General features: G+C 46.0%; 1 protein-coding gene across 15 annotated transcripts in view; it reads left to right on the forward strand.

Annotated features, from left to right (window-relative positions):
* Camta1 (calmodulin binding transcription activator 1) overlaps positions 1–12,389 on the forward strand; it is a 777,226-nt gene that overhangs the window by 192,069 nt on the left and 572,768 nt on the right. The window lies entirely within an intron of this gene.

Here is a 12,389-nt window from a genome sequence, read left to right on the forward strand (position 1 = left end):
CTACAGATCTGATTCTCTGGCTGTCTGCTCCCTCTCAGCTGATGCCAACCTCAACTTCTAGTCTCAGGCCAGGAACCTGGGCTCAGCAGCAGGTCCCCTCTGCCTCCACATACACAGCCCATCATCGAGCCCTGTTGGCTGACTTCCAAGTGCACCCTGGGTTTCGCTGCCTGGGTCTCATCTCCAGACGCTGGTGGCTGTCATCGGGGCGGCTGCTGTCCCCTCCTTTCTGAGCTCCAGGCTGCTGCTGCTGCTTTGTGCTTCCTCAACCAGCTGCTGGCTGCAGGGCTGCTTGGGGCCCTCTTGGGCTCCCATTGCTCCGGGCTGAGGGCGGGTCCTTGGGCTGAGTCACCAGCCCTGGCCTCCGTTCCTCGAGGCCCTCTCTGCCCTTGCCCTGGCCACTGCCATGGCCACACTTGCCATCCCTCCTGACCTCGCCTCCTGACCATGCATCCGAGCCCCACTTCTTTTAACTGCTTAATGTGAGCCCCAGGTTCACCACCTGTAAAACGGAGAGAACCCAGCCCTTGAGTCTGAGACAGTGCGGGACAGCTCATGGAATAAGAGGAGCACACAGCAGACACTCTGCACAGCTCGGCTGCCATTGTTTGTCCCCCACTGCCCTTCCCTGGCCCCCACTGACGGTCACAGCCACTTCCTGGACACATCCACTTTCTCCGTGTCTTATTTTCCCCACAGCTGTCATGACTGTTCACACACATGCATACACACGCACACACATGGGAGTATTATTACACTTGATCTTAGCCAAAAGGCCGAGAAGTGATTGGGAATATTGTTACATATTTGCCACATATTGTCACAAAATATCACACACACATATGTGTGCACACCATCTTTCTTTTGTTCATTTGTGGATAAACACACAATTGGGGTATTTCCTCCCCTTGGATATTATTAACGCTTCTTTGAACCTTGTGGATGAATGTGTGCTCCAAGCTGAAAGTGCTTTTACCTCATTTGTGTACAGACTCAGTACAATTGTTGGGTAATTCTATATTTACTTATTCAAAGAACACCAGGCTGTTTTCCAAAGCAGACGTATCATTTGATGTTCCCCAGGCGTGCACAGAGTTCCAGTTTGTCCACATGCGTGCCAGTGCTTGTTATTTCATTATTATTTTTTAATACTAGCCCTCTGCTATGGTTTCTATGTAGATGTCCTCCCAAAGCCTCAGGATTTTGGGAGGTGACTGGATCATGAGGATGCCATACTCATCATTGGATTGGTCCACTGATGGGTTTTGGCTAAACACAACGTTGGGAGGTAGAGCCTGGGTGGAGGAGGTGGTCACTGGGAGCATGGCCTGGAAGGGTCTGTCTTCCTCCTCCTCCCTTGATCTCTCTCTGCTCCTGCTGCCCTGCCATGGACTGCTTCTTCTCCATGCCCCTCTGCCATGCTGCCCTGCCTTGGAGCCAGCTGACTCTGAACTGAAACCTTTAAAAACTGTGAGCCAAAATAAACCTCTCCTCCTTATGGTTGTATGTGTCAGATATTGTGTCTCAGCCGAGAGAAAGTAACTAAGTAACACTTAAAGTAACACTGTTGTACTTGCCCTGAAGTGGTCGGCCTCTCTCTCTCTCTCTCTCTCTCTCTCCCTCTCCCCTAAACTGGAAGCAGAATCCAGGGCCTTTGCACTAAGCTACACCCTCAGCTCTTTTTGTTTTTCATTTTGAGACAGAGTCTTGTTTAATCACTAAGTTGCTCAGGCTTGGCTTGACTTGTGATCCTCCTGCCTCAGCCTCCTAGAGTTCTGAGACTATAGGTATTTGGCACCACACCTAGCTTCACTGTGGTTTCGACTTACACTGTTGGAATGATTAATAGTAGTGACCGTATTTTAGGAGATTATTGGCCATTTGCATATCTTCTGTGGAGAAATGTGTATTCTAGCCCTTTGTCCATTTTGAATGGAGTTGTTTTTCTGTGGCTGAGCTGGTGAGGTTCAGAAGGAGCCTGCTTTGCCTGTGAGGCCTAAAGAGGTGCTTTTTATTTAATCCCAAGAGATTGGCACATTAGGAAGGTTTTGGAGCAGGGGAGGTGGGTGTGCTGACAATATTAGGTTGCTCAGCAGAGTGGCACAGCAGAGGGGGCTGGGGGTGGGGCTGGACAGGGCGTTAGTGATGGATGAGTGAGGGATGCTCCGAGTCCAGTGCTGTCTCCCCGCTGAGGTGATGCTGGGGTGTCCCAGTGGTGCTAGTGCCGCTGCTCATGTTGCGGACAGGGCTGGATGGCTCTGGTGTTTGTCTCATGCCCTCCCCATGACCCACAGGGCAGCCTGCAGTCCTCAGGGTGCAAGTAAGCCAAGTGGGGCTCAGCGGAACCCTGTTCCTGGCTGTAGGTGACAGAGGTGGTCGGGATGGGGCTGGGATGGCTTTGGGGTTGCTGGCCTCCCTGTCCCTCCACCGCCTATGGGTTGTGCATTTGCTCTTGGCGGTGAGGACCAAGTATGTGCCCCACCTGCCTCCCGGAGCCGGCAGGATTTTTCTGCACGTCTTGCCTCTGCTCCCTGCCAGAGCCTCCTGTACACCCCGTCCTTGAGACTCCTCTTCCTTAAAGCCAGATGACGAACAGCGGCCAAAAACCTCCCCCGAAGTCAGGGACGGGGAGCTTGGCGGTGGCGCCGCTGCCAGAGGCCAGGCCACAATCTTGGATCGTAGAAACCCAGCGCTGATGCTTGTTCTAAAAATACAGCTCCCAAAATAGACCGGGCGTGTGGGAGCCTGCCACGTGCACCGCGGAGGCTGCCCTGCCGAGGTCTCTGGCCCTTTTGGGGGGCCATGAGCGCGCAGGGGTGTGCGAAGGCACCGAGGCCGCGGCCAGGGTTCTGGGGAGGCCTCTCCAGCCCTGGGCCTGCAGGCCCCACCCGGAGGCCAGCAGTGGGCTCCTTGCTGGCTCCGTCTGCACACATGGAAATCTGAATTGCAAGGGAGCCTGGGCCCAGGCCTCGACAAAGCTGCAAATAACAGTTTGTGTTTGGAGTGTGAGGCTTTAAATAGCTCGGCAGGCCTGAGGGGATTGGAGATTCAGCCAACTGTGAACGCGCTGGAGACAGGCTCTCTTTTACTGGGAATCCCGACGCCCACCAGAAATGTGAACTCGCTTTTGCTCCCTGCCACAGTTAGATGTGGCAGTGACAGGGCAGGTGGCCGCAGGGACACGGGACTTTCTGTAAGTAAGGCCCAGCCTAAGCCTGGGTAGAAATATAGAGCTCAGTTGTAAGGCAGCTGGACACTGTGGTGCCCGCTGCCCCTTGCCAGCGAGGTTCAGAGCAGTTCTAGAAGCTAGGCCTTTGGCTCTGTTCCAACAAGGGACCCTGGCTAGGCTCCTATGGCAGGTCACATACTCTGAGTCACCTCTGGGGATCATGGCCAGAGTCTGAATCTGGGGCTGGGGACAGTGTGAGACCCCAGTGCATCCTGGGGGAGTGGCAGGGAGCTGAGGAACAATGAAGGTCTGGGAGCGGTTTGCATTTTTGTGAGAGTGTGTTCAGACACCTGCAGGCCCTGACTCGAAGCCACAAGCTAAATGATCTGTGAATTTTCTTCCAGCTCTTGGAGTCTCTGATATTATTATTCCAAGTCAAAGAATTTTGAAAATTACAGGATAGAATGTCTTGGAGAAACATGCCAGGGTTGGTAAGTTTCCACTCTTTGTGCTGGACCTGGCTGGCAGATGGAGCAGCCCCTCAGAAGTTTCAGGAGGGGCCTCGTCTGTTCTGCCGGACAGCTGCGGGGTTCCCTAGCCTCCCATTCCTCCCTGTGTGTATCTACAGTTGGGTTCCTTGGACAGCTGGGTCCGAGTCACCCCCTGAATGCTTTGTCTGCACCTTCTGTGGATGAATTTTGCCTTATTTTACACGTGTGTCATGGGTTGCAGGGAGGAAGGGTCAGTGGCTGATTCATTTCATAACCTTCAAGAGCTGTGCAAATTGTGCATGCTCGCCTGGCGGATGGGCCACGGTGAGTGACATGAAAATGAAATGAACTTTTTAGAGCTTTGATATTTCCTGTATCCTAAAAAGGTCTCTAATAACAGAGCCTGTGATTTCCTGAATTAAAAGGAATCAGCTCCCATATTCTGTTAGTAGGAGAGACAGGAGAAGGAACCAAGGTAGCTTGATAGCGGGTTTCTTTCTACCTCTGTGGCTCCGTGGCTTCCTGGCTGTCACTTTGGTAACCCTTTCCCAGGTGATGTCAGCAGGCCCGTGGGCTGTCTCCTGCTGGTATGGGCTGCTTCACTCTTCTGGAACCCCAGGAATAGCATCGGAGTGAAATGTGCTTGGTACTGGACCCCATGACCCCCGAATTGTGATCTTGGCTTTGCTGGTCCCTGCTGCGTGACCCTGCTGAGGTTGCTGCTCCTCTCTGGTCTTTTTGTTTACTTTGTGTATATCTGTTAGATGATAAACCTGAAACAGGTGCTTCCTGTGGTCTCTTCTAGCCCTGAAGTATGATTTTGTGACCAGACCATGTCAACTCACACACTCACATATGTGAACAAACTGGCTTTCTAATGAGCTAGGGTTTTTTTTCTATTTTAATTTTTAAATTTTATTTTATTGGTAGATTTTAGGTATACAATATAATGATATTTATCATTGGAAATTTGCACCTTTACATAATCTCTCTTGGTTCTCATTTTTCCCCCTTCCCCTGCCCTCCCTTCAACCCCTCCATCCCTCCCTATTTACAAAGACTTTGTTTCCATTTTTTCATTTTCTCATATTAATTCCATTCCCTTCTTTCCTTCCCCTACCCCTCCCACTTCCCCTTCCCCTTAGCCCCTTCTCTTCCTATTTCACATTATCTATTGTACCTTTTAGTCCTTATTTACACTTTCAGTTTCTCACACTAGAGAAACTATTCGGTATTTACACACGTGTGTCCTATTTATTTCACTTAAGACTATGGCCTCAATGTGTATCCATTTAGCTATAAATGTCTCTAATTTCCCATTTTTTATGCTGAGTAGTGCTCCATTTTATAAAAAACCCCCACATTTTCTTTATCCAGTCTCCAGTTGATGGGTATTTGGGCTGCTTCCAAGTTTTAGTTATTATAAATTGTGCTGCTATGAACATGGCTGTACATATATCTCTGTGGTATGATTCTTTTAACTCTTTGGGGGAAGATACACAGCAGTGGAATAGCTGGGTCAAATGGGACCTCTAGTCCTAGTTCTTTGAAGTATCTCCATACTGATTTCCACAGTGGTTGCACCAGTCGACACTCCCACCAGCAGTGGAGCAGGGTTCCTTTCTCCCCACACCCCCGCCAGCATTTGTTATTGGTTGATTTCATGATAGCAGCCATTCTTTCTGGGGTGAGGTGGAATCTCAGCGTTGTTTTCATTTGCATCTCTTGAATGACCAGTGATGTTGAACACTTTTTCATATGTTTATTTGCTATTTCTATTTCTTTGTCTGAGAAATGTCTGTTCGTTTCAGATGCCCATTTTTGGATTGAGTCTTTAAATTTGGGAGGTCTGATGTTTTAAAGTTTTTTTTTTTTTTTTTAAATATCCCCTATAGAAAGTTTTGTGTTTTTTTTAGAGTTTTTATTTATTTTTATTTTTATTTTTGGTACCGGGGATCGAACTCCGGTCCTTGCACTTGCAGAGCAGGCGGCGGAACCACTGAGCTAAATCCCCAGCCCCTTTAAAGTTCTTTATAGATTTGAGATAGTAGATCTTTCTCTGAGGAACAGCAGGTGAAAATTTTTTCCTACTTTGTGGGTTGTCTCTTCACACTGCTGGTGGTTTCTCTTGCTGTGCAGAAGCTTTTTAATAAGAAGAGATCCCACTTGTTGATTGTTTGTGCTAGTTTACCGGCAACTGAGGTTTTGTTCATAAAATCTTTTCCTACATTAATGTCTTCAAGAGTTCTACCTAACCTCTGTTCCAGGCGATTCAGAGTTTCTATTTTAATATATAGATCCTTAATCCATTTTGATTTTAGTTTAGTGCATGGTGAGAGATATAGGTCTAGTTTTAATCTTTGGCCAGTTGAAACCCAATTTTTCTAGCACCATTTATTAAAGAGGCCATCTTTCCTCCAGTGGGGGTGGTTGGCTCCTTTATTGAAGATGAGGTGGCTGAGTGTGTCTGGAGTTGTTTCTGGATCTTCTAATCTGTTCCACTAGTCCTCAGGTCTGTTTCTTTGCAAGTACCATGCTGTTTTTATCATAGTAGCTTTGTAGTATAGTTTCAAGTTGGGGATTGTGATACCCCCTGCCATGTCTCTGTTACCTAGAATTGTTTTTGCTATTCTGGGTCTCTTCTTGTTCCAAATGAATTTTTGGCTTGTTTTCTCAAGGTCTGTGAAGTATGCTGCTAGAATTTCAATTGGGATTGCATTGAATCTATTTAACAGTTTTGGAAATATGGCCATTTTCACTATGTTGATACTTCCTACCCAGGAGCAGTGGATCTTTCCATTTTCTGATATCGTCTCAATCTCTTTTTTCAGAGTGCCGTAGTTTTCAGAGAAGAGGTCTTTGATTTCTTTCGTTGGGTTGATTCCTAGGTATTTCAGGATTTTGGATGCTATTATGAAAGGAATTGTTTGCCCCATTTCTGACTCAGGAGTCTGTTGTTTGTGTAGAGGAAAGCTATTGATATTTGTGTGTTGACCTTGTATCCAGCTACTTTAGTGAATTTGGTTAGTAAGTCTAGAAGATTTTTGGTGGAGTTCTTGGGGTCTTCTATATAGAGTATCGTGTCATATGCAGACATTGACAATTTGACTTCTTCATTTCCTGTCTTTATTCCTTTTATTTCTTTCTCTTGTCTAATTGCTGTGGCTAATGTTTCCAAAACTATATTGAACAAGAGTGGTGATACTGGACTTCCTTGTCTTGTTCCTGATTTTAGTGTGAAGGATTTCAGTTTTTGACCATTTAGTATGATATTGGCTGTGGGTTTTTCATAGATGGCTTTTATCAGATTGAGGTAGAGACCATCTATTCCAACTTTTTGTAGGGTTTTTATCATAAATGCGTGTTGGATTTTGCCAAATGCTTTTTCTGCATCTATGGTGATAATCATATGATTTTGTCCTTGGCTCTATTGATACAGTGTATTACATTTATTGCTTTACTGCATCCCTGGGATGAATCCCACTTGATCAGAGTGTATGATCTTCTTGATGATCTTCTGCATTCTATTTGCCAGTATCTTAGTAAGGATTTTTGCATCTATGTTCATTAGTGAGATTGGCCTATAGTTCTCTTTTTTCGGTTGGGTCTTTCTCTGCTTTGGGGATCAAGGTGATGCTTGCTTCCAGGAATGAATTTGGGAGTATTGCTTCCCTTTCAATTTCATTGAAGAGTTTAAACAGTAGTGGCAGTAGTTCCTCTCTAAATGTCTTGTAGAATTCAGTGGTGAAGCCATCAGAACCTGGGCTTTTCTTAGTTGGTAAGTTTTAAATTATGTTTTTAACTTCATTGATTGATATTGGGTTGTTTAGAATTTTTAGGTCTTCTTTGTTCAACTTTGGTAATTCATACGTATCTAGGAATCTGTCCATTTCTTCTGTGTTGTCCATCTTATTGGCATATAGGTTCTGGAAGTAGGTATTGATGATCCTCTGGATTTCTGCTGGGTCTGTTGTCATTTCACCCTTTTCATTCCTAATTGCATGGATTTGGGCCTTTTCTTTCCTTTTTCTGATACAGTTGGCTAAGGCTTTGTCAATTTTGTTTATTCTTTCAAAGAACCAACTCTTGACTTCATTAATTTTTTGTATCATTTTTTTAGTCTCCATTGAATTGATTTCTGCTCTGATCTATATAATTTCCTCCCTTGTATGAGCTTTGAGTTTTTCCTGCTCTTCTTCTTCTAGAAGCTTGAGGCTCAGCATCAGGTTGTTTAATTGGGCTCACTCTATTTTCCTAATATGTGTATTCACTGCTGTGTATTTCCCTCGTAAGACTGCTTTCATTGTGTTCCATAGATTCTGATATGTTTTATTATCATGGTCATTTAATTGAAGGAACTGTCTGATTTCTTCTTTAATTTCCTCTGTGACCCATTGGTTATTCAGAAGTGTGCTGTTCAATTTTCATGTGTTTATGAAATTTTTGCGGTTTCTTTTGCTATTGATCTCCAATTTCATCGCCCTATGTTCTGATAATATACAGGGGATAACTTTAATTCCTTTGCACTTACTTAAACACATTCTATGAGCGAGTATGTGGTCTATTTTGGAGAATGACCTGTGTGCAGCTGAAAAGAATGTGTATTCTGATTTTGTGGGGTGGAACACTCTGGGAACATCTGTTAAGTTCGTTTGTTCAAGAGTTTGAGTTCTAGTATTTTCTTGCTTATTTTTTGTCTAATTGATCTATCTATTTGTGACAGTGGGGTATTGAGGTCCCCCACTAATATTGTCTTAGTGCTTATTTGATTTTTCATGTCCATTAGTATTTGTTTTATATAGTTGGGTGCACTAGTGTTTGGTGCATAGATATCTATGATTGTCATCTCTTCCTGTTGGATTGTTCCCTTTACAAGGATGTAGTGTCCTTCTTTGTCTCTCTTAATCAGTGTTGGTTTGAAATCCACTTGTTCTGCAAAGAGGATAGCTACTCCTGCTTTTTTTGAGGTTCCCATCGCATGTAGTATTGTTTTCCACCCTTTAACTTTCAATCTTTGAGTTTCTTTTTCAATTAAGCATGTTTCTTCTATGCAGCATATTGTTGGATCTTGCTTCTTGACCCATTCTGCCAGTCTATTTGTTTTGATTTGTGAATTGAGACCATTAACATAGATGGGTATAACTAATATCTATTGACTTATCATTGTCATGACTTTTTCTTTTTGTTGGATTCTCCCCCTTTGCTTTTAATTTCTTGTCACACCCAATGGATTCATTCTTCTGTGCTTGCTGGGTTTGTGATACTCATTATCTATTGGTAGGATATTATCTAAAATTTTTTGGAGTGCTGGTTTGGTATTCATGAAGTTTCTAAGGTCCTCTTTGTCATGAAGTATCTTATTTCTCCATCAATTTTGAAAGATAGTTTTGCAGGGTACATCAATCTGGGTTGGAGGCTGTTTTCCTTTAGGGCTTGGAATACGTTTCTCCAAGCTCTTCTTGCCTTGAGGGCTTGCATTGAGAAGTCTGCTGTGATTCTGACGGGCTTTCCTTTGTATGTGATTTGTTTCTTTTCTCTAAGTGCTTGTAGAACTTTGTTCTTCTGTTGGGTTTCTGGAATCTTGACAATTACATGCCTATGTGTAGATTTTTTTTGATCAAGGCTATTTGGAGTCCTATATGCCTCACTTATCTTATCTGTATGTCAAATTCTTTTCCCCTGCTTGGGAAGTTTTCTGCCATCACTTCTGTGAACAGATTTTTTTATGTCATCTGCACTCTCCTGTTTCTTCATTGTCTCCAATCAGCCTTATGTTATTGTTCTTTACATCATCTAGCAGTCGCTGGATTGATTTCTCATGGTCCCTTACAATTTTGGAGAAATTTTTCTTTCCCTGGTCACTACTTGCAATCTTAACTTCTGTATCTGAAATTCTGTCCTCACATTGGTTCATTCTGCTGCATAGACTTTCAGTGGATTTTTTAATCTCCTGGAAATCTGTTTGTGTCTGTTTTATTGATTCCATTTGTTTCCTATGTTGGGGTTCCATCATGTTTCTCAGCTCCTCTATTCTTTTACACGTGTCCTTTCTAGATTTATTAATCATGTCTTGCACTGTGGGCACCATCTCTGCTATTATCTGAGAAATTATTTCTGATTTCATTTTTTCCAGATCCTCTTTTGTTGCCAGTTCAGGGAGTCCAGGTAGTTGTGTATCAGAGTGTTCCATATCATTTCCCTTTGGGGTTGCTGTAGGTGATCTGGAAGTCTGTTTTTGAGACTTGTTTACATTTCAACATGGGGGCGGGGTGCTGTTGGCACGTGTGTGGCTCACCTCCTCTGTGCTGGGAGTGATGGAATGGAGGCCCGGAAGCCCCTATCTCTGGGCTAGGAGCTGTGGAATGGCTGCCTGGAAGTCCCTACCTCTGGGCTAGGAGCGGTGGAACAGTGGCCCGAAAGCCCCTTCCTCTGGGCTGGGAGCAGTGAAATGGTGGCCTGGAAGCCCCTACCTCTGGGCTGGGAGTGGTGGAATGGTGGCTTCCCTTATGGTATGAACATCATTACTTGTTGATGTGTCTGCAGTACCCATCAGTCACCGGTGTAACAGTGAAGAAGTATCATCACTGCACCTCCAGTCTAACAGGTAGAGAAAGGTGAGAACTGTGGTAATCAGCCCACCAAATATGGAGCAGGAGAATCTGGGAGCAGGGAGAAAGCAGAGGTTGGGGCAAGGATGCCTGATGAGCTAGTTCTGCATCTCTGTGAAGTGTAAATTCCCTGCCCATCAACATGTGTGCTCCTTGAGGAGTGTTCACCAAGCACCTACTATGGTCTTTCTCAGACTTGAGCCTTTCAGTGTTTGTAGGAGATGGAAGTCCCGAGTTCTCAGTTTTGTAGGACATGGGAATCCATCCATGTGTTTCTATCTTTCAAAAGATAACGAATTCCAGCGATGAGGGCTAACCACATGTTATCCAGAATGGAAACAGCCTCTGGCTTTCTCCCATAGCCAGGTAATCGTACTCAGTTAGGCAAGGGAAGGTGTGTTTATTGCTGTTGGGTCAGACTCATTCTTGGAGTCATGTCTGGCTTTGAACATTTATCCTTTCTCTTCCCAGCCATTAATGTGGCCAAACTAGAAAATCCCTCTAGAGGCCTGACCTGGTCCGTGCTGTTACCTCTGCTCAGCAGCAAGGAGCCGCCTGCACTCCTAACAGTGTTAGAAAAGGCCCCCTGGAGCCTGAAAGGACCCGGATGCCTGCCTGGGCTCAGAGCGTCTGCTCCCACTCAGGCTCCCCGTGTTTCCATCCTGGTCAGAAGATCAAGGTGGGCAGAAGAGATGCCTGTGCGTCCTCAAGGTGGCCTTGGCTAGGCTCCTGCCTCAGAACCACTAGCTTGCCGTTTCTCGAAGCTTCAGCCTGGCCTTCCCCTGCACCTGAGACCCTGCTGCAGTCCCTGGCTGTGATGCTGAAGGGTGGGGGCAACCTTTAGATGGGTCTCTGTGGTCCAAGCCCCTCTTGTGCACCTTGGTGTCTGTAAGGGTGTTTTGGGCACACTCAGAGTTTCCTGGTTCTGGAGCATGCTCAGCAGGGCTAGGGTCGGGATCTCAGGCTGTGTCATTGAACAGAGCCTTGGTGAAGAGGGGCTGAGAACTGGCAGCAGCGACACAGCCTGAAATGAGGAATGACCTCATAGAGGGTCCCCTGTCAGCAGGACCAGCACAGGAGCCCCAGATACACTGTTTCCTGGAGAGCAGGATGCCTCACCATCAGAAACGCTGTAAGCCACCAGACTGCAAGCAATGGGCAACACAAATGACGAAGCCTTAGGCCAGAGTCTGTTTGTTCTGCTACTGTGCAAACATGGTCAAAATTGTCATCGAGATAGAAAATAAGAGCCCAGAAACACTGGCAGCCCTTTGTCTTCAAGCCTGAAGCCAGATTGTTTCCTGGAGAAGCCCAGTTGTGCTGAGTCCAAGTGTTTGTGCCCAGCTCTGTCCGGCCCTGTTCACTCTGTTTCTCCAACAGTTGCAGAAATGTTGCCTGGCAACAAGCCAGCCACTCCCTTCCTCCTCTTCCCCAGGGGCAGCGTTCGTGATTCCAGAAGTAACGGGCTCTGGCCCCATGGTGGCCGGCCTTGGTGGTCTCTACTGAGGGGCTCCTTGGGGTTGCTGGAGGGGACTTGGGTGCAGCTGTAATGGCACATTTGTCAGCGTTACCCGCTGAAAATGCTCCATCTTCTATAACAGGCAGTCTGTTCTGAGTTCTGCAGCAATTTAGTCTATGAGCAGGGGTGTGAGTTGGAGCAGAGAGGGCTGAGAGCATTGGTGAGTTTGTTTCCAGAATGTTCCGCAGTGGCCCGTGTGTTAAAGGGTTGGTTGGCAGTTTGGTGCTGTTGAAAGGTGGGACCTAGTGGGGCTCTCGGCTCACTGAGGGAAGGACTCTGTGAAGGACTCGGGGGACCCAGGCCTTTCTTCTTCATCTGTTGCTCTTTCTGGCCTTGAGGTGAGTGGTTTTGCTCCTCCATGTACCTCCGCCATGAGGTACTGTCTACTACAGCTCCAAAGGTCTCAGGGCTGACTGATCATGGGCTGGGGCCACCGAAACTGTGAGCTCAAAGAAACCTTTTTCTTTTTAAGTTGCTTGTCACAGCTTTCTGTCTTACTGATGGGAGGTTGACTACCATAGGAAAATTTCAAAGCATACACAGGCTGTAAACAAATAAACAGACAATGTTCCACACCCTGTACCCAAGGCTGAGGGGCCAGG

The sequence above is a fragment of the Heterocephalus glaber genome, unplaced genomic scaffold, assembly GCF_053883595.1.
Source record: "Heterocephalus glaber isolate CG9 unplaced genomic scaffold, H.glaber_assembly_v1.0 deba00001447, whole genome shotgun sequence".
NCBI lineage: Eukaryota > Metazoa > Chordata > Mammalia > Rodentia > Bathyergidae > Heterocephalus > Heterocephalus glaber.